This window comes from Triticum dicoccoides, chromosome 3B (genome assembly GCF_002162155.2).
Source record: "Triticum dicoccoides isolate Atlit2015 ecotype Zavitan chromosome 3B, WEW_v2.0, whole genome shotgun sequence".
NCBI classification, from domain to species: Eukaryota; Viridiplantae; Streptophyta; class Magnoliopsida; order Poales; family Poaceae; genus Triticum; species Triticum dicoccoides.
In genome coordinates this window covers 460,773,225-460,792,558 of record NC_041385.1, presented here as the reverse complement: position 1 = coordinate 460,792,558, position 19,334 = coordinate 460,773,225, and the positions used below count along the sequence as shown (strand labels likewise).

The following is a 19,334-nucleotide window of genomic DNA, read 5'->3' as shown; positions in this document are numbered from 1 at the left end:
TTACATTTTCTAATGTAAATTTATAGAACAGTGTCCCAATATATTATTTACATTATTTAATGGAATTTAATTTTTTCTTCCTACACCTCACATATGAGCGTTTGTAATTTTTTTCATAGGACATAAGCCTTGAGAATATATATCACTGATATAGGAATCTGGATGTGTAGGGTTTTACCCATGACCATATCCGTTTGTTAAGTAAACCATTGAAGCATCCCACCGTCTACAGATATATCTTAGCTACATGTTCCACTGATCATTATCCACATATAAGTACGGTTGGCCAAATGGAGGTGAGTTAAATTTCGAACTGGCATGATAAAAAGCCCACAGCCTAATACTTACACGTTTACCTCAATGGTAAGAGAACCAGTCAATTAGCATCAGCTTAGCTCCTATCGGCGTGCTTAACCTTTGGGTCTCCGTTATTGAGATGATAATATAATTAATATTTTGCATTACAGACTACAACCTCATTAGCTTGCACCGTTCATGTTACAAGTATGGATTGCTTAGATGCCCAACTTCTATTGTTAATTTTGATTATGGTCTTCATAGGTGCACGTTTACATTATTGGAAAAATGGACCTCTTGACAGATCTTCTCTAGATGAATATTCTATCTTTCACTTTTTTGCGGGGTAATATTCTATTTTTCACTTCGCTCTAGGAAACATAATTTTAGCTATTTATCTAATTTGATCCATACAACACAGACCAAACAACTTCTGCTAATATTTTGGAATTAACAACGAATATTTACTCTTTATTGTGGGAATAAATAGGTTAATATTGAAAGCATACGGAAAATTTGGAGCAACCTGCTTTTATGTTATTAGAGATGACTAGGTAGGTTGTGTGACCCTGCAAAAAAAAGAATAGACATGTTGTGTGCATGCTATTGGTGCAAAGGTCACAAGACCAGTAAAATATTCCTTTAAAACAAAGTTAGATAGCCACTTTCAGGTTAGTAGTTTCTTCTCTTGAGAAATTGATGTTATTTTCATTTGTAGTGGGAAAACTGGTGTATACTTGGAGGCCATACACGTACTAGAGGATTGATATTTAAATAAACAATGGAATGTGGTCATTGTTTGTTTTATGCAAAACCTCCTCCAACCATGTAATACGTGTATTTTGGATGAGTAAGATATGCTCGGTGTTTCTTCATCTAGCCATAGTTTGTTCGACCTTTAAATTTATAGTTTTTTGTTTATAGAATGAAAAGTCTACCTCAAATTTAGATAAAAACTACATGAGCAGGATAATGGATATACTTTGGTTCTCCCGTGGAGGTGCTACAATTATTCATTTATTACAAGTTTCCATCGCATAACTCACGAGTATGCTACTACCGACCATTTTATTTTGGGGGCTTCTATAAACCTAATATATGACCAAACGGAGCATGCATTGAATTTTATACTTTTTTGCTATTTTCCCATGGATGCACTGTCCGTATGACCTTAATAAAGTCGTGTTCTCATATTTTCAAATTCTTTATAAACCCGAGGACGTGTGATGAAAACACAATAATATGCTATGCTGTGTGACACAATTTATTATTGGATGTAGTTCACGTATAGAGTCTAATTACATATTGGAATAAGAAAACTAGCTCCTCCCAAAAAATTTCAGTCTTACTAAATCCTCCCACCTATGTACAATAAAACAAAACCATGCACATGCGTATATTAGTTAAGACCACTTACACAGTATCTCTACTATTTTCCAACACATCTGATTCACATAAACTTTGTCATGCAATTTTTTTCTTAAGTCTAGGCCATGCGGCTGCACGGGTTGATGACTAGTTAAAATAATTATGATGTGGTATGATGGGATGGTATCCTCCTTTGAATGAATTGAGTGACTCGACTTGGCACATGTTCACGCATGTAGTTGCAACAAATCAACATAGCCTTCATGATATTTATGTTCATGGTGGATTATATCCTACTCATGCTTGTACTCGGTGTGAATTAATTTTAATGCATGTTCATGACTGTTGTCGCTCTCTCAGTTGGTCGCTTCCCAGTCTTTTGCTAGACTTCACCTGTATTAAGCGGGAATACTGCTTGTGCATCCAAACTCTTTAAGTATGTGCTCTAGCGCTTTGGCAGGTAGGACCGGGTCGCCGGCGACATGAAAACGCTTCTTACCTTCGACAGGTATTCTGTCTACCACCTGGGGCTTCAGAGGCGGCTGGCTGCTTGAAGCAGCTCTGGCGCCTTTAGGGCCTTTCTTGTCCGGTCTCCTCCTTTGCTTCTTGCCGGGTGGCAGTAGTAAGCCCACCATACCTTCCCTAACCACCACTTCCAGTGTTGTCGAGCTAATCAGTGGACGACCCTCAGGGGGTTGCTGGGTACAGGCGGCATCTGGAGGCGTCTCCTGTGAGGATTGCATGAAGAGAGACTTTTTGCATTCCGCCTTAGGACGTTTCGGCTCCGGCAAATCAGGCAACATCAAGTCATCATCTCCATGCTCATAGCCCGAGTCTTCGTCGTCCTGAGCCATCAATCCTCCATCATTATAGGCGGTATTGAAATACTTGTCTGGGTCATCATCATCATCCTCCATGTCATCATCAACATTTGCTTCTTTAACAGTGGGGGCTACATCATCTGGCACTAATGGAGGTTTTCCCTCGCGTTGTCCGCTATCACCCGCCACAACATGTGTAGGTAATTTGGTAGGTGGGGTGGTGTTCATACCTTCTTGAGAAGGTGGTGTTGGCGTGATCCTGGGCGCCTCGAGACAAAGAAGAGACTTTGGCCAAGGCAAGAACCGGCTCTTGCATGCGCCAATCATCTTAGGGGTCTCGTCGTCATCGACTAGTACCGGAGGAGGCAATTCCTCAAAGCCCGCTAAGACACTGGCCACATTAACCTTGAAGACGCCATCGGGCATCTCTCGGTTGTGGAACATGCGGTCCTTGGGCTTCACGATCGTTGCCTTTCCCACGGTCACCTTCTGGCCATTGATGTAGTAGAGTAGGGTGCACGGGGTGTCGTCACCCTACAAAGGAGACATGTCTGCGAGGTCAAACAACCGAAAGGCAACTGAAACGGAAGACTATAGACATGCTGGTGAAAAGGGTATGACGCGTAATAACCGTGAGGGCGTCGAGCTCAACCAGCGATGAAGGCCCACCGAGCATGCAAGAGACGGAGGTCGGGCTACTATGAACAGGAGCGGGACCTTTTGCGGTTGCTTGAGCAGGTGCTGGTGCTGTGGTGTTCGCCGAATTGCTCCCGACAAAGCTGGGAATGGGGAAGTCCTCTGGCCGTGCATTTGGATTGTTCTTCGTGAAATCGAAAAGTGCCGGAATCAAGTTGACCATTGATACGTCCATTCTGCATCATGCTTTTATATCGATATTTATTGCATTATGGGTTGTTATTACACGTTATGTCACAATACTTATGCCTATTCTCTCTTATTTTACAAGGTTTACATGAAGAGGGAGAATGCCGGCAGCTGGGATTCTGGGCTGGAAAAGGAGCAAATATTAGAGACCTATTCTGCACAACTCCAAAAGTCCTGAAACTACACGAAAGTTATTTTTAGAATTAATAAAAAATACTAGGCGAAGAAAGTACCAGAGGGGGCCCACATCCTGGCCACGAGGGTGGGAGTCGCGCCCTACCACCTTGGGCGCGCCCCCTGCCTCGTGGCCCCCCAGTCAGGCTTCTGGTGACCATCTTCTGCTATATGAAGTCTTTTACCCTGGAAAAATCATAAGCAAGCTTTTGGGAAGAAACACCGCCGCCACGAGGCGGAACCTTGGCGGAACCAATCTAGGGCTCCGGCGAAGCTGTTCTGCCGGGGAAACATCCCTCCGGTAGGGGGAAATCATCACCATCGTCATCACCATCGATCCTCTCAGCGGGAGGGGGTTAATCTCCATCAACATATTCACCAGCACCATCTCCTCTCAAACCCTAGTTTATCTCTTGTATCCAATCTTTGTACGAAAACCTCAGATTGGCACTTGTGAGTTACTAGTAGTGTTGATTACTCCTTGTAGTTGATGCTAGTTGGTTTATTCGGTGGAAGATCATATGTTCATATCCTTTATGCATATTAATACGCCTCTAATTATGAACATCAATATGATTTGTGAGTATTTACATTTGTTCGTGAGGACATGGGAGAAGTCTTGCTATAAGTAGTCATGTGAATTTGGTATTCGTTCGATATTTTGATGAGATGTATGTTGTCTCTCGTCTAGTGGTGTTATGTGAATGTCGACTACATGACACTTCACCATTTCTTGGCCCTAGAGGAAGTCATTGGGAAGTAATAAGTAGATGATGGGTTGCTAGCGTGACAGAAGCTTAAACCCTAGTTTATGCGTTGCTTCGTAAGGGCTGATTTGGATCCATATGTTTCATGCTATGGTTAGGTTTACCTTAATACTTCTTTTGTAGTTGCGGATGCTTGCAATAGGGGTTAATCATAAGTGGGATGCTTGTAAAATAAAGGGCAGTACCCAAGCACCCGTCCACCCACATATCAAATTATCAAAGTAACGAACGCGAATCATATGAGCGTGATGAAAACTAGCTTGACGATAATTCCCATGTGTCCTCGGGAGCGCTTTTCTCCATATAAGAATTTGTCCAGGCTTGTCCTTTGCTACAAAAAGGATTGAGCCACCTTGCTGCACTTTATTTACTTTTGTTACTTGTTACTCATTATGAATTACCTTATCACAAAACTATCTGTTACCGATAATTTCAGTGCTTGCAGAGAATACCTTACTGAAAACCGCTTGTCATTTCCTTCTGCTCCTCGTTGGGTCCGACACTCTTACTTATCAAAAGGACTACGATAGGTCCCCTACACTTGTGGGTCATCAAGACTCTTTTTTGGCACCGTTGCTGGGGAGTGAAGCGCCTTTGGTAAGTGGAACTTGGTAAGGAAAAATTTATATAGTGTGCTGAAATTTACTGTCACTTGTTACTATGGAACATAATCCTTTGTGGGGCTTGTTCGGGGTATCGTCACCCCGAACAGTAGAGCAAAGAATTGCTCCTCAACCTACTAAACCTACTGAAAATTTTTACTTTGAAATTCCTTCGGGTATGGTAGATAGACTGCTAGCTAATCCTTTTACAGGAGATGGAACATTGCATCCCGATTTGCACCTAATCTATGTGGATGAAGTTTGTGGATTATTTAAGCTTGCAGGTATGCCCGAGGATGTTATCAAGAATAAGGTCTTCCCTTTATCTTTTAAGGGAGAGGCATTGACATGGTTTAGGCTATGTGATGATATGGGATCATGGAACTACAACCGATTGAAATTGGATTTTCATCAGAAGTTTTATCCTATGCATCTTGTTCATCGTGATCGTAATTACATATATAATTTTTGGCCTCGCGAAGGATAAAGCATCGCTCAAGCTTGGGGGAGGCTTATGTCAATGTTATATTCATGCCCCAATCATGAGCTCTTAAGAGAAATGATTATTCAAAAAATTTATGCTCAACTTTCTCTCAACAATCGCTCCATGCTCGATACTTCTTGTACTAGTTCTTTTATGATGAAGACTATTGAATTCAGATGGGATTTATTGGAAAGAATTAAATGCAACTCTGAAGATTAGGATCTCGACAAAGGTAAGGATTTAGGTATGACACCTTAGTTTGATTGTGTTAAATCTTTTATGGATATCGATGCTTTCCGTGAATTTAGCACTAAATATGGACTTGACTCTGAGATAGTAGCTTCTTTCTATGAATCATTTGCTACTCATGTTGATCTCCCTAAGGAGAAGTGGTTTAAATATAATCCTCCCACTGAAGTAAAATTAGCTGCACCCATTAAAGTTGAAGAAAAGACTATCACTTATAATGATCCTATTGTTCCCGCTACCTATATTGAGAAATCACCTTTCCCTGTTAGGATAGAAGATCATGCTAAAGCTTCAACTGTGGTCCGTAAGAGTAATACTAGAACACGTACACCACCTGAACAAATTAAAGTTGAACCTAGTATTGCTATGGTTAAAGATCTCTTGGCTGATAATATTGATGGCCATGCTATTTATTTCTGTGATGAAGCTGCTAGAATTGCTAGACCTGATACTAAGAATAAACATAGACCTGTTGTAGGCATGCCTGTTATTTCTGTTAAAATAGGAGATCATTGTTATCATGGCTTATGTGATATGGGTGCTAGTGCTAGTGCAATACCTCATTCCTTATACAAATAAATTATGCATGATATTGCACCTGCTGAAATAGAAGAAATTGATGTTCAATTAAGCTTGCCAATAGAGATACTATTTCACCAGTTGGGATTGTTAGAGATGTTGAAGTCTTGTGTGGGTAAGTTAAATATCCTCCTGATTTTCTTGTTCTTGGTTCCCCACAAGATAGCTTTTGTCCCATCATATTTGGTAGACCCTTCTTGAATACTGCTAATGCTAGGATAGACTGCAAAAAGGATGTTGTTACTATTGGTTTGGGGGATATGTCTCATGAGTTTAATTTTGCTACATTTCATAGACAACGCCATGATAAAGAATTGCCTAGTAAGGATGAAATTATTGGTCTTGCTTCTATTGCCATGCCTCCTAATGATCCTTTAGAACAATATTTGCTAGACCATGAAAATGATATGTTTATGAATGAAAGAAGGGAGATAGATGAAGTATCCTTTAAACAGGGACCTATTTTGAAACACAACTTGCCTGTTGAAATTCCAGGGGATCCTCCACCACCCAAGGGTGATCCCGTGTTTGAGCTTAAACCATTACCTGATACTCTTAAATATGCTTATCTTGATGAAAAGAAGATATATCCTGTTATTATTAGTACTAACCTTTCAGAGCAGGAAGAGGAGAAATTATTGAAAACTTTGAAGAAGCACCATGCTGCTATTGGATATACTCTTGATGATCTTAAGGGCATTAGGCCCACTCTATGCCAACACAAAATAAAATTGGAGAAAGACGCCAAACCAGTTATTGATCACCAACGACGGTTAAATCCTAAGATGAAAGAAGTGGTAAGAAAGGAAATACTAAAGCTCCTGGAGGCAGGTATAATTTATCCCGTTGCTGATAGTCAGTGGGTCAGTCCTGTCCATTGTGTCCCTAAGAAGGGAGGTATTACTGTTGTTCCTAATGATAAAGATGAATTGATCCCACAAAGAATTGTTACGGGTTATAGGTGGTAATTGATTTCCGCAAATTAAATGAAGCTACTAAAAAAGATCATTACCCTTTGCCTTTTATTGGTCAAATGCTAGAAAGATTATCCAAACATACACATTTTTGCTTTCTAGATGGTTACTCTGGTTTCTCTCAAATACATGTGTCAATAGAGGATCAAGAAAAGACCACTTTTACTTGCCCTTTTGGTACTTTTGCTTATAGACATATGCCTTTTGGTTTATGTAATGCACCTGCTACCTTTCAAAGATGTATGATGGCTATATTCTCTGACTTTTGTGAAAAAATTGTTGAGGTTTTCATGGATGATTTCTCCGTTTATGGATCTTCTTTTGATGACTGCTTGAGCAACCTTGATCGAGTTTTGTAGAGATGCAGAGATACTAGTCTTGTCTTGAATTGGGAAAAGTGCCACTTTATGGTTAATGAAGGCATTATATTGGGGCATAAAATTTCTGAAAGAGGTATTGAAGTTGACAAAGCTAAAGTTGATGCTATAGAAAAGATGTCGTGTCCCAAGGACATTAAAGGCATAAGAAGTTTCCTTGGTCATGCCGATTTTTATAGTAGGTTCATTAAGGACTTCTCTAAAATTTCTAGGCCTCTGACTAATCTATTATAAAAAGATATTCCTTTTGTCTTCGATAATGATTGTGTAGAAGCATTTGAAATACTTAAGAAAGCTTTGATTTCTGCACCTATTGTTCAGCCACCTGATTGGAATTTACCCTTTGAAATCATGTGTGATGCTAGTGATTATGCTGTAGGTGCTGTTCTAGGACAATGAGTTGATAAGTAACTAAATGTTATTCAATATGCTAGTAAAACTCTAGACAGTGCCCAGAGAAATTATGCTACTACTGAAAAGGAATTTTTTGCTGTTGTTTTTGCTTGTGATAAGTTTAGACCTTATATTGTTGATTCTAAAGTAACCGTTCACACTGATCATGCTGCTATTAAATATCTTATGGAAAAGGAAGATGCTAAACCTAGACTTATTAGATGGGTTCTCCTACTACAAGAATTTGATTTACATATTATTGATAGAAAGGGAGCTGAGAACCCCATTGCAGATAACTTGTCTAGGTTAGAGAATGTTCTTGATGACTCACTACCTATTGATGATAGCTTCCCTAATGAACAATTAGCTGTCATAAATGCTTGTCGTACTGCTCCATGGTATGTTGATTATGCTAACTATATCGTTGATAAATTTATACCACCTAGTTTCACATACCAGCAAAAGAAAAAGTTCTTCTATGATTTAAGACATTACTTCTGGGATGACCCACACCTTTATAAAGAAGGAGTAGATGGTGTTATTAGACGTTGTGTACCTGAGCATGAACAAGAAGAGATCCTACGCAAGTGTCACTCCAAGGCTTATGGAGGACACCATGCTGGAGATAGAACTGCACATAAGGTATTGCAATCCGGTTTTTATTGGCCTACTCTCTTCAAGGATACCCATAAGTTTGTCCTGTCTTGTGAAGAATGTCAAAGAATTGGTAATATTAGTAGACGTCAAGAAATGCCTATGAATTATTCTCTTGTTATTGAACCATTTGATGTTTGGGGCTTTGATTATATGGGACCATTTCCTTCCTCTAATGGGTATACACATATTTTAGTTGCTATTGATTACGTTACTAAGTGGGTAGAAGCTATTCCAACTAGTAGTGCTGATCATATCACCTCTATTAAGATGCTTAAAGAAGTTATTTTTTCGAGGTTTGGAGTCCCTAGATACCTAATGACTGATGGTGGTTCACATTTTATTCATGGTGCTTTTCGTAAAATACTTGCTAAGTATGCTGTTAATCATAGAATTGCATCTCCATATCACCCACAGTCTAGTGGCCAAGTAGAACTTAGTAACAGAGAGCTTAAATTAATTTTGCAAAAGACTGTTAATAGATCTAGAAAGAATTGGTCCAAGAAACTTGATGATGCATTATGGGCTTATAGAACTGCATATAAAAATCCTATGGGTATGTCTCCATATAAAATGGTTTATGGAAAAGCATGTCACTTAACTCTCGAACTAGAACATAAGTCATATTGGGCCATTAAAGAGCTCAACTATGATTTCAAACTTTCCGGTGAGAAGAGGTTATTTGACATTAGCTCACTTGATGAATGGAGAACTCAAGCCTATGAGAATGCCAAATTGTTTAAAGAAAAACTTAAAAGATGGCATGACAAAAGGATACAAAAGCATGAGTTAAATGTAGGTGATTATGTGTTGCTTTTTAACTCTCGTTTAAGATTTTTTGTAGGAAAACTTCTCTCTAAATGGGAAAGCCCTTACGTTATCGAGGAGGTCTATCATTCCGGTGCCATAAAAATCAACAACTTCGAAGGACAAATCCAAAGGTGGTGAACGGTCAAAGAATCAAACGTTATATCTCAGGTAATCCAATAAATTTTGAAACTAATGTTATTGAAACCGTAACCCCGGAGGAGTACATAAATGACACTTTCTAGGACGTTTCAGACTCCGAAAAGGAATAGGTATGTGGTACGGTAAGTAAACCGATTCCAAAACAGTTCTAATAGCAGTTTTTCTCCGTTTTGGAATATTTAAGAAAATAGGAAAATAAGAAGTAGTCCGAGAAGGACACGAGGCGTCCACGAGGGTGGAAGGCGCGCCCCCTGCATCGTGGGCACCTCGTGTGCTCTCCGGACTTCGTTTTCTTGCACGATACTTCTTTTGGTCGGTAAAAAATCATTATATAATCTCCCGAAGGTTTTGACCACCGTACCATGCAAATACCCTCTGTCTTTGTTTCGAGCTGTTTTTAGATCACCATGACGTCTTCAAGCGCCCCCAAGGACAAGTTCTTCGAGAAGGTCATCAACCCCTACCTCGCGGAGGTGCTGCAACACCCTCAAACCATTGAGATGCGTGAGGGGGTGCTGCACATCCGTGATGTTGAGGGACCAAGGAGGACCGGAAGCATGGAGACAAGACTCGAAGCAATGGAATAACAAGTTTTCAAGTGTGAAGGGATGGTGGAACACAGACTCAATGCCAACCAGATGATGATCGCGGAGTTCACCAACAACCACAAGCTGGACGCCAAGAACATTGGGGAGACCGTCTTCAAGCTTCACGAGAAAATCAAGCACCTCCAAGCCCAAATCTATGACCTGCAAAACCAAAACTGTGAGTATGAATATAGATTCAAGAGGATGAGTTTGCCTGCAGATTTGAGGATCCCGGAGACTAGATCATCTTTCTATGATGGTGAGCCTATGCCTTGGAGGACGGACGACAAGCCTACATCATCAACAACTCCATCATCACCGCCTCCAAAGAAGGAGACATAAATACATGGGTATGGGCACTCCCCTTCGCAACTGCCAAGCTTGGGGGAGGTGCCCCGGTATCGTATCACCATCACACTCCTATCTTTACCGTTTTCTTAGTTCGTTCCTTTTAGTAATATCTTGATCTAGTAGAATAAAGTTTTGGTACGATTTAGATTTGAAGTTTTGCCTTATGATTCCTCAATGTAACCGAGTCCGTGAGCTATATATAATAAAGACTAGTGTTGAGTAAAGGGCTTTGCTATCTTGCTATGATCTTGAGGGAATAAAAGAAAAAGAAAGAATAAAAAGAAATAAAGAGATCATATTGATCTTATGGAGAGTAATGACTTCACATATAAAGAGTATGATGAATAAAAGTTGTTGAGAGTTGGCAAACATAGTTTTGGTCATCGTTGCAATTAATAGGAAGTAATAAAGAAAGAAAGGTTTTCACATATAAATATACTGTGACAGCCTGGTTTTTGCCCTCTTTTTCTTTGCTTCATTTTCAGCTGAGTTGGTTTGGGTTTGGAGTTTTGAATCATTTCATTTGGACTTAGCCACTTGGGTATCCCTTGATTTTCACCCAAGTGTTCCCTCTCCTCCTCCAAGCCATCATTTCACCCTGGCCAACCCAACAATATTACTTGGAATATTTTCTTAAATGAAAAATATTCATTTTGGCCTCCAAAACCCTAGCTAACTCATTGAGCTCCAAAGCAACCCTAATATTTCTTGCCCGAAAAATCCCGAGGAAAATCCAAAATATTCTTTGGACCCTAGGGCACATTTTTGAGCAAAAATATTTCACCACTATTTGGAATATTTTGGCTACAGAAAATTAAATCATTTCTAGGTTGAACTGGTAGTTTCTACAGCAACTACCTTTTTACTAGCTCCAATGTAGCTGGTTTTCCCTGAGCTTATTTACCTTAGTAAGAGGCAGTAAAACCCCAAAGCTCAGCCCTTCAATCCCTGTGGTTTGACCACAGTAACTCCCCAATGTTTCTGTCCAGTAACTTAACCTCATCACCATTTTACTTCTACTGCACCTGGAACCAAACCGAGCCATGGTAACACCTCAGCTTACTAAGGACTACATGCCAGACATCCTTGTTAGTGTGTAGGTGGCCTGATGTCACGGTCCACGTGGTGACCGCATTCGTCCGAGCGTGCTGGCATGCCAAACGCGCGCTCTACGCGTCGCCAGCGCCTCTGTTGAGCGCGTGCTCACTGCTCGGCCAGCCAGAGCGTGTCCCCCCTCGCCACCATCCTCGTCTCCACCTGCATAACTCCACCCTGCCGCTCGCCGACGCCGGAGCTCACCGCAGCGAGCATGGGTACGGTCCGGCCAACAGCACAATGCGCGCGGACTGTGTTCGTCTCTTTCCCCCTCGATCTTGTGCTCATCCGCACCCACTACAAGAAATATGTCAACTAGTGACCTTCTGTCAGTGACCCTAGAAGAATTGGTCATAAATCTATGACCATTTCAGACCAATTGGTCAAAAGCTGTTCGGGGGGCTCCAAACCCTAAACTATAATGACCATTTTGATCAGAAAGGTCATAATTTCCATACACGAAATGGTCATAAAGCAGACAACACTGGTTCGCTGCCTTATTTCTAGTTGATCACGACCAATATAGATGGTCACAACATTTTAAACATGGATGCATTGATATGATTGGACGGCCACATCATCAATTCAGCCTACGTGTGATGTCATTTTAGCTTATGTGTCACTTCTAGCAGTTGGTTTCCACACTCACATATTTACTAAAATGATCTGTGGGCCTACCGCTGACATGCGGGGCCAACTAATACAATGTCAATGACACACATATTAATATATGAGGCCTACTACTGACAAGCGGGACCAACTAACGGGCCGTCCTCCCTTAGAGTAAAGGACCTGTAAATTGGTGAATAAGAAGCAAAAAGAGGCTGCCGCGAGCCTCGAATCTGCGACCTCTCGTGTGCCCATCAAAGGTGACTACCACTAGGCTATCACAAGGTTGTTGTATCAATAGCGTGCGCGACTTAATTAAAGGATCTATCCGACTGGGCTTGGGCTTGGAAAATAAAAGAAGCAAAAAGAGCCTCCAGCAGGACTCGAACCCGCGATCTCTCACGTCGACTTCAGAGGACATTACCACCAAGCTAAGCAAAGATTGGTGTATCAATAGCGTGCACGGTGTATTTAAGGTATCTATCCGACTGGGCTTGGGCCTCATTCGGACGAGGCCACCTCCAGTTTTTTTCTTTTAGCATTTTCGTGAGTCGCCTAGGCTTTCGCCCATTAAGGAATAAAGGTTGTTGTCGACTCTATGCGTGCTTGGGCCGGACCAAGGCGGGGCTCCCTCCTTTTTCGTTAGTTTTTTGTTTTGTGTTTTCTTTTTCCATTTTTATTTTTTGCTTCATAAAAAAGTTGGGGATTTAAAAAATGTTTATAATTAAAAAAATATACACTAATGCAAGACAACGTTCATGAATTCAGAAGTGTGTTAAAAAGATTTTAAATTCAATGAAAACATTTTTTATTTCATGAAATGTTTTGAATTCAAGAACATTTTTAATTCAACAAACATTTTCCCAAATATCATGAACATTATTGAAATATGATGAACACTTTTTGAATTTAATAAAAAAAATCTAAAATGTATCTCTCTAAAAAAGGTTATTCATTATAGGAAAATTTTGAAACAACTTAATAATATAAAATCGTGAGAATAGGAAAATAAAACACCCTAGAATTGCAAGGGAGTCTTGCGAAACTTTTGTTGGATCTCTCATGAAATAACTATTTGCGTGCCTAGAAATCATTTTTGGAAAAATAAAGAACAAACTATGGAACAACGGTAGTTCAAATCACTAGGGGTTGAATCTTGCAAAACTTTTGAATTATCTCTGATTAAATAGATATTTGTGTACCTAGAAATGATTTTTGGAAAAAATAAAGAGCAAACTATAAGGTAGCTGCAGTTCAAACTTGACCCGCTTCCAGCTGGATCGGCGGAAATTTGTCTTTTTCACCAGAGGTGGATAAAAACTTTTGACACCTAACCATTTTGTCTATTGTGAATTATATATGGCCTAGTATTTTATAAAATTGATTAGGTCCAATTTTGCAACAGATATATGGTAGGTCCTTCACAAGAAAACTCATTTCGGGCACTCGAAAAATGGAAAATGAATTTTTCGTCCAAAGAAAATGAAAAGTTCCTTAGGCAACATTGTTTGTCATTCCAAGATGCATCCTTGTGCACCATATGATGTCATTTGAACAAAATATGCTATGAATGTGGCCACAAGATTGATCATTTGGCTTGAAAGCCATGAATCTTCACACATGATAGCTCATTTCTGAGAACACTTTTTTAAAATAATTACCATATTATAAGTTTATTATTTTTCCTCGAAACTAGGTCACATATAATGATACAATGCGGAGGTTTTCCAATTTTTTGATTTTTTTTAATTTTTTATGCCCGTTTCGAAATGCGGTCAAAACGCCGGGCTTGACCGTTCCTAGCTAGTGGTTGAATCTTGGAATTTTTTTGCTGCTTCTCTGATTAAATAGATACTTATGTACCTAGAAATGATTTTTGTAAAAAATAAAGAGCAAACTACGAGGTAGCTGCAGTTCAAATTTGACCCGCTTCCAACTGAATCAATGGGAATTTATCTTTTTCACCAGAGGTGGATCAAAACTTTTGACACCCAACCATTTTTTCAATTGTGGATTATATATGTCCTAGTATTTTATAAAATTGATTTGGTCCAATTTTGCAACAAATATATGGTAGGTCCTTCACAAAAAAACTCATTTTGGGCACTCGAAAAAATGGAAAATGAATTTTTCATCCAAAGAAAATGAAAACTCCCTTAGGCAACATTGTTTTTCATTCCAAGATGCACCCTTGTGCACGATATGAGGTCATTTGAACAAACTATGCCATGAATGTGGCCATAAGATTGATCATTTGGCTTGAAAGTCATGAATCTTCACACATGATAGCTCATTTCTGAGAACACTTTTTTAAAATAATTACTGTATTACAAGTTTATTATTTTTCCTGGAAACTAGGTCATAACCTTGTATAGGGTTGTGATGACTAGGCGCCATCTCATCAGTTTTGCCCATGTGTCATGTCCATGTGTCAATTTTTGCCCTAGGTTGTGAAGCAACCTATATTTCTGTTATTCCAAAAATTCCCGAAAATTTCTCATAAATAGTTTGGATCATATCTTCATCAAATATGTCAAAAACCTTCCTTGCCTAGTTCAAAAATAACTCAACAATATTCATTTTCCTATTCTGTTCAGAGCAGCACTTTGTGAAGGAAGTACCGTTTTGGCATGTCCAAATGGTATCCATCTACAGTGCTTTCCTCTACCCAAATAACCATCCTCCACCAAATACCAGCTCAATCCATTCATTATTTTGAGCCCAGCTTCAACATTCGTATTTATGTCCAGTGTGGTACTTTGCAAAGCAAGTACCACCTAGGCTCCTCCTTTTGAGCTGAAAATTTGCGAAGATGGTCTTCTTAGTAACTGATCATCCTCAGCCAAAACTCACGCCCATTAGCCATGTGCATTTCCCGTACCGCTAATCAAACACTTGGCTGCTTATTCATGTTTGAGCATCGATCGGTCTCCTCGTGAGAATCTTATGTTGTGATTTTCTTCCTTGCACCTACCTAATGATTGCCCAACCCACTAGACATGCCTAGGCCACCCAGAACACATGGCAACGCCACAGTCACGCGGTGACCACGCGGCGGGCATGCGAGTTTACGCGCTCTAGAGTTGGGGCCCTCGCCCACCATCCAAACCTCGATGTATCGCCACCAAACTATGTATTTATGATTAAATAGGTACTTATGTAACTAGAAATGATTTTTGGAAAAAATAAATGGCAAACTATGAGACAGCTGCAGTTCAAATTTGACCCGCTTCCCGCTGAATCGGCGGGAATTTGTCTTTTTCACCAGAGGTGGATCAAAACTTTTGACACCCAATCATTTTGTCAATTTTTCATTAAATATGGCCTAGTATTTTATAAAATTGATTTGGTCCAATTTTGAACCAAATATATGGTAGGTCCTTCACAAAAAAAACTCATTTCAGGCACTCGGAAAATGGAAAATGAATTTTCTGTGCAAAGAAAATGAAAACTTCCTTACGCAACATTGTTTGCCATTCCAAGATGCACCCTTGTGCACAATATGAGATTATTTGAACAAACTATGCCATGAATATGGCCATAAGATTGATTATTTGGCTTGAAAGCCATTAATCTTCACGCATGATAGCTCATTTTTGAGAACACATTTTAAAAATAATTTCCATATTACAAGTTTATTATTTTTCCTGGAAACTTCGTCACATATAATGACACAATGCGAATGTTTTCCAATTTTTTGATTTTTTTGAATTTTTTATGCCCGTTTCAAAATGCGGTCAAAACGGCGGGCTTGACCATTCCTAGCTAGTGGTTGAATCTTGGAAACTTTTGATGTTTCTCTAATTAAATATATACTTATGTACCTAGAAATAATTTTTGGAAAAAATAAATAGCAAACTATGAGGCAGCTGCAGTTCAAATTTGACCCGCTTCCAACTGAATCGGCGGGAATTTGTCTTTTTCACCAGAGGTGGATCAAAACTTTTTACACCCAACCATTTGGTCAATTGTGCATTAAATACGGCCTAGTATTTTATAAAAATGATTTGGTCCAATTTTGCAAGAATTATTTGGTAGGTCCTTCACAAAAAAACCTCACTTGGGGCACTCGAAAAAATGGAAAATGGCTCTTTTGTGCAATGAAAGTGAAAACTCCCTTAGACAACATTGTTTGGAATTCCAAGATGCACCCTTGTGCACAATGTGAGACCACTTGAACAAACTATGCCATGAATATTGCCACAAGATTGATCATTTGGCTTGAAAGCCATGAATCTTCACGCATGATAGCTCTTTTTTGAGAACACTTTTTTAAAATAATTTCCGTATTACAAGTTTATTATTTTTCCTGGTAACTTGGTCACATGTAATGACACAATGCGATGGTTTTCCATTTTTTTGATTTTTTCGAATTTTTTATGCCCGTTTCAAAATGCGGTCAAAATGGCGGGCATGACCGTTCCTAGCTAGTGGTTGAATATTTGAATTTTTTTGATGTTTCTGTGATTAAATAGATACTTCCATACCTAGAAATGTTTTTTGGAAAAAATAAATAGGAAACTACGAGGTAGCTGCAATTCAAATTTGACCCGCTTCCAACTAAATAGGCGGAAATTTGTCTTTTTCAACAGAGGTGGGTCGAAACTTTTGACATCCAACTATTTGGTCAATTGTGCATTAGATATGGCCTAGTATTTTAGAAAATTTATTTGGTCCAATTTTACAACAACTATTTGCTAGGTCATTCACAAAAAACCCGATTATTGCCACTCCAAAAATTGAAAAATGACTTTATGTGCAAAGAAATAAAAACCCCCATCCCAATATACACACATGTGCACAATATTGAAGCATTTTCACAAAATATGATCCAATTTTCCATCAAGATTTCATATGTTCTTAAAAAACCATTTCTACACTCAGAAAATAAACTTAAATTCTCATTGGTGGAAAGGTGTGTGCCACGGATCGATGACATGGCGATTCAGATCGAATCGATGGCGACACCGCATGCCTACTCCGCCCCCGATCCAGATCTCCCTCTCTCTGCCACACCTCTCCCCTCGCCACCGCCTCCCTCTTCGCCATCCACCTTTCCCCTCGCCGCCGGTCTGCCACATCCGGCAACATCAAGGCCAGCGAGTGCTGGATTCGGCACCGGCGTGGCCCCTCCATCAGCAACTCGAACAAGGGGGCGGCGGCACCATGGCTTCCCCCAACCACATGGCGTGCGCCTGAGCCACCCACTGGCCTCGGCTGGGTCCCAGACGAGCAGCCGTGCGGGATGATGCTGATGGCACTGCAGCCGCGGCCCCCGACCATCCCGCCGGCGCTGCGGGCCACGGAGGCGGCCGCCCACGAGGTGCTGCTGCGACTACACCCAACAGAGGAGGCGAAGCGGTGCCGGCACAGGGTCGTCGACTACGCCAAGAACCTCATCGGCTGCGAGGTACCTCCTCCCTCGCCCTCCCACCCCATGCGAAACCCTCGCACGTTTGTCCCGCTGCGTCTGCGTGTCAGCTTCTGTAAGATGTTGTTTGTCCAAGGTTAGAGGAGACTATTGCTCTTGGGTATTTATGAAACAGCTAAAAATTCCTAGGCTGTACCCTGTTCAAACGATGCTGCATATCAGCACATGCTAATGGTTAATGTGCATGCTCAACCAGAAATCAGAATTGCCTTTGTAAGATGTTGTAGTCCTGCCATGCATGATCCTGACACAAGACATTACTCTGTCTAATCCATGTCTGATTTATAACATAGTAATATTGTGTAGCTTGATTATTTGTATTCAACTATTCTTATTTATAACATGACCTTCCACTTCAAAACATTTTTTATCCAACAAAGTTCGTTACACCAAGCAATTGAGAAAAAGGGAGAATAAGCAGTAAACATCTACTTATTTATTACAACTCAAAACATATAGTTGTTGGAATTAAAAAATACATATAACCATACAGGTTATGACAAGCCAGGGGCTCTTCTCAACTTCTGGTGATTTATGCGATGCATGAGGAGAATCGGGTTGTTGCCCACAGCACGCTGCAACGACGTCTTCTTCTCCTCTCTTCGCGGGTGCTCGCCGGTCCACGCTGCCACCCATCAATGTTGACAAGTCACCATCTAAAAGGTTGTCCGAGGAGGTATAGTCGAATCCTGAATCTGATTGATGTGCTCTCATACACCTTTAGATTTCTTTTTCTTTACATTTACATAGTTTCAGTTACTTGTTACAGAAACTGCTGGTTTCAAACGCTAGCAAGCTCCTGGCATGCACAAGATAGAAGTGGAAAGGCTATTGCTGCTCCATGCTCCCGGCTTGACTTAAATATATGGACCTGATTATCCCATTGGCTCCTGGCATGGACAAGACAGAAGTGGGAAGGCTATTGCTGCTCCATGCTCCCGGCTTGACTTAAATATATGGACCTGATTATCCTGTTGGAATTAATCATTCTTGTTGTGGCAGCTACATATTAATCTAGTTCTAGTCTCTAATCTTTATACTGCACATGCCTTCTGTATGTTGAATTAGTTTCCTATCTAGTTCAATGTAGATTCTAATGCTAGCTCCTAGACTTGTGTTCAAGTGTCTTTCATTTAACAAATGAGTGCAAAGAAGGCCACTGGATCCGCTAGAAATCGTTTGAGCTGCAGGATTTTGCTTGCTCGCTTGCTTACTTTGCTGTCTATTTGTAACCTGGTCAATTTTGTTTTCTGCTATCATTCTCAATGTCGTGAAAATGGAGATGCACTGCTTCACATTATTAATCTAATTTAATGTGTAAAATGGCAGACAAATGCTGCTGCAAAGATATTAGTGGTATATGTGCATGCATTTGACAATATGATTTCACATGTGTGTTTGAAAATTAACCATACAGATTATGGTACTGTTAATTTGGTGCAGTTGAATGGGTGCTTGGTGTTGATATTTTGTTAAATGAGCATTATGTTGTCTTATAATAGATTGATTCTATTCTTATTTACTACTGAACTATGTTGTTGTAGACTATAAAAGAAGAAGTTGCAGTTGGTTATGGATTTAGATTTGGCATGTGTTCATCCTGACTGCTCAGGGTGGACGAATTGTAGTTTTATGCATGTAACTCAGTCTGCTTGGACAACACTAGCA

The 19,334-nt window shown here is 40.1% G+C and overlaps 1 long non-coding RNA gene across 1 annotated transcript; it reads left to right on the top strand.

Moving 5' to 3' along the window:
- Positions 1 to 17,711: 17,711 nt before the first annotated feature.
- On the top strand, positions 17,712 to 18,848 carry LOC119281390. The gene is made up of 3 exons (XR_005138399.1): positions 17,712 to 17,742; positions 18,160 to 18,342; positions 18,436 to 18,848. It is a non-coding gene; the product is annotated as an uncharacterized LOC119281390 (long non-coding RNA).
- The last annotated feature ends 486 nt before the right edge of the window (positions 18,849 to 19,334 follow it).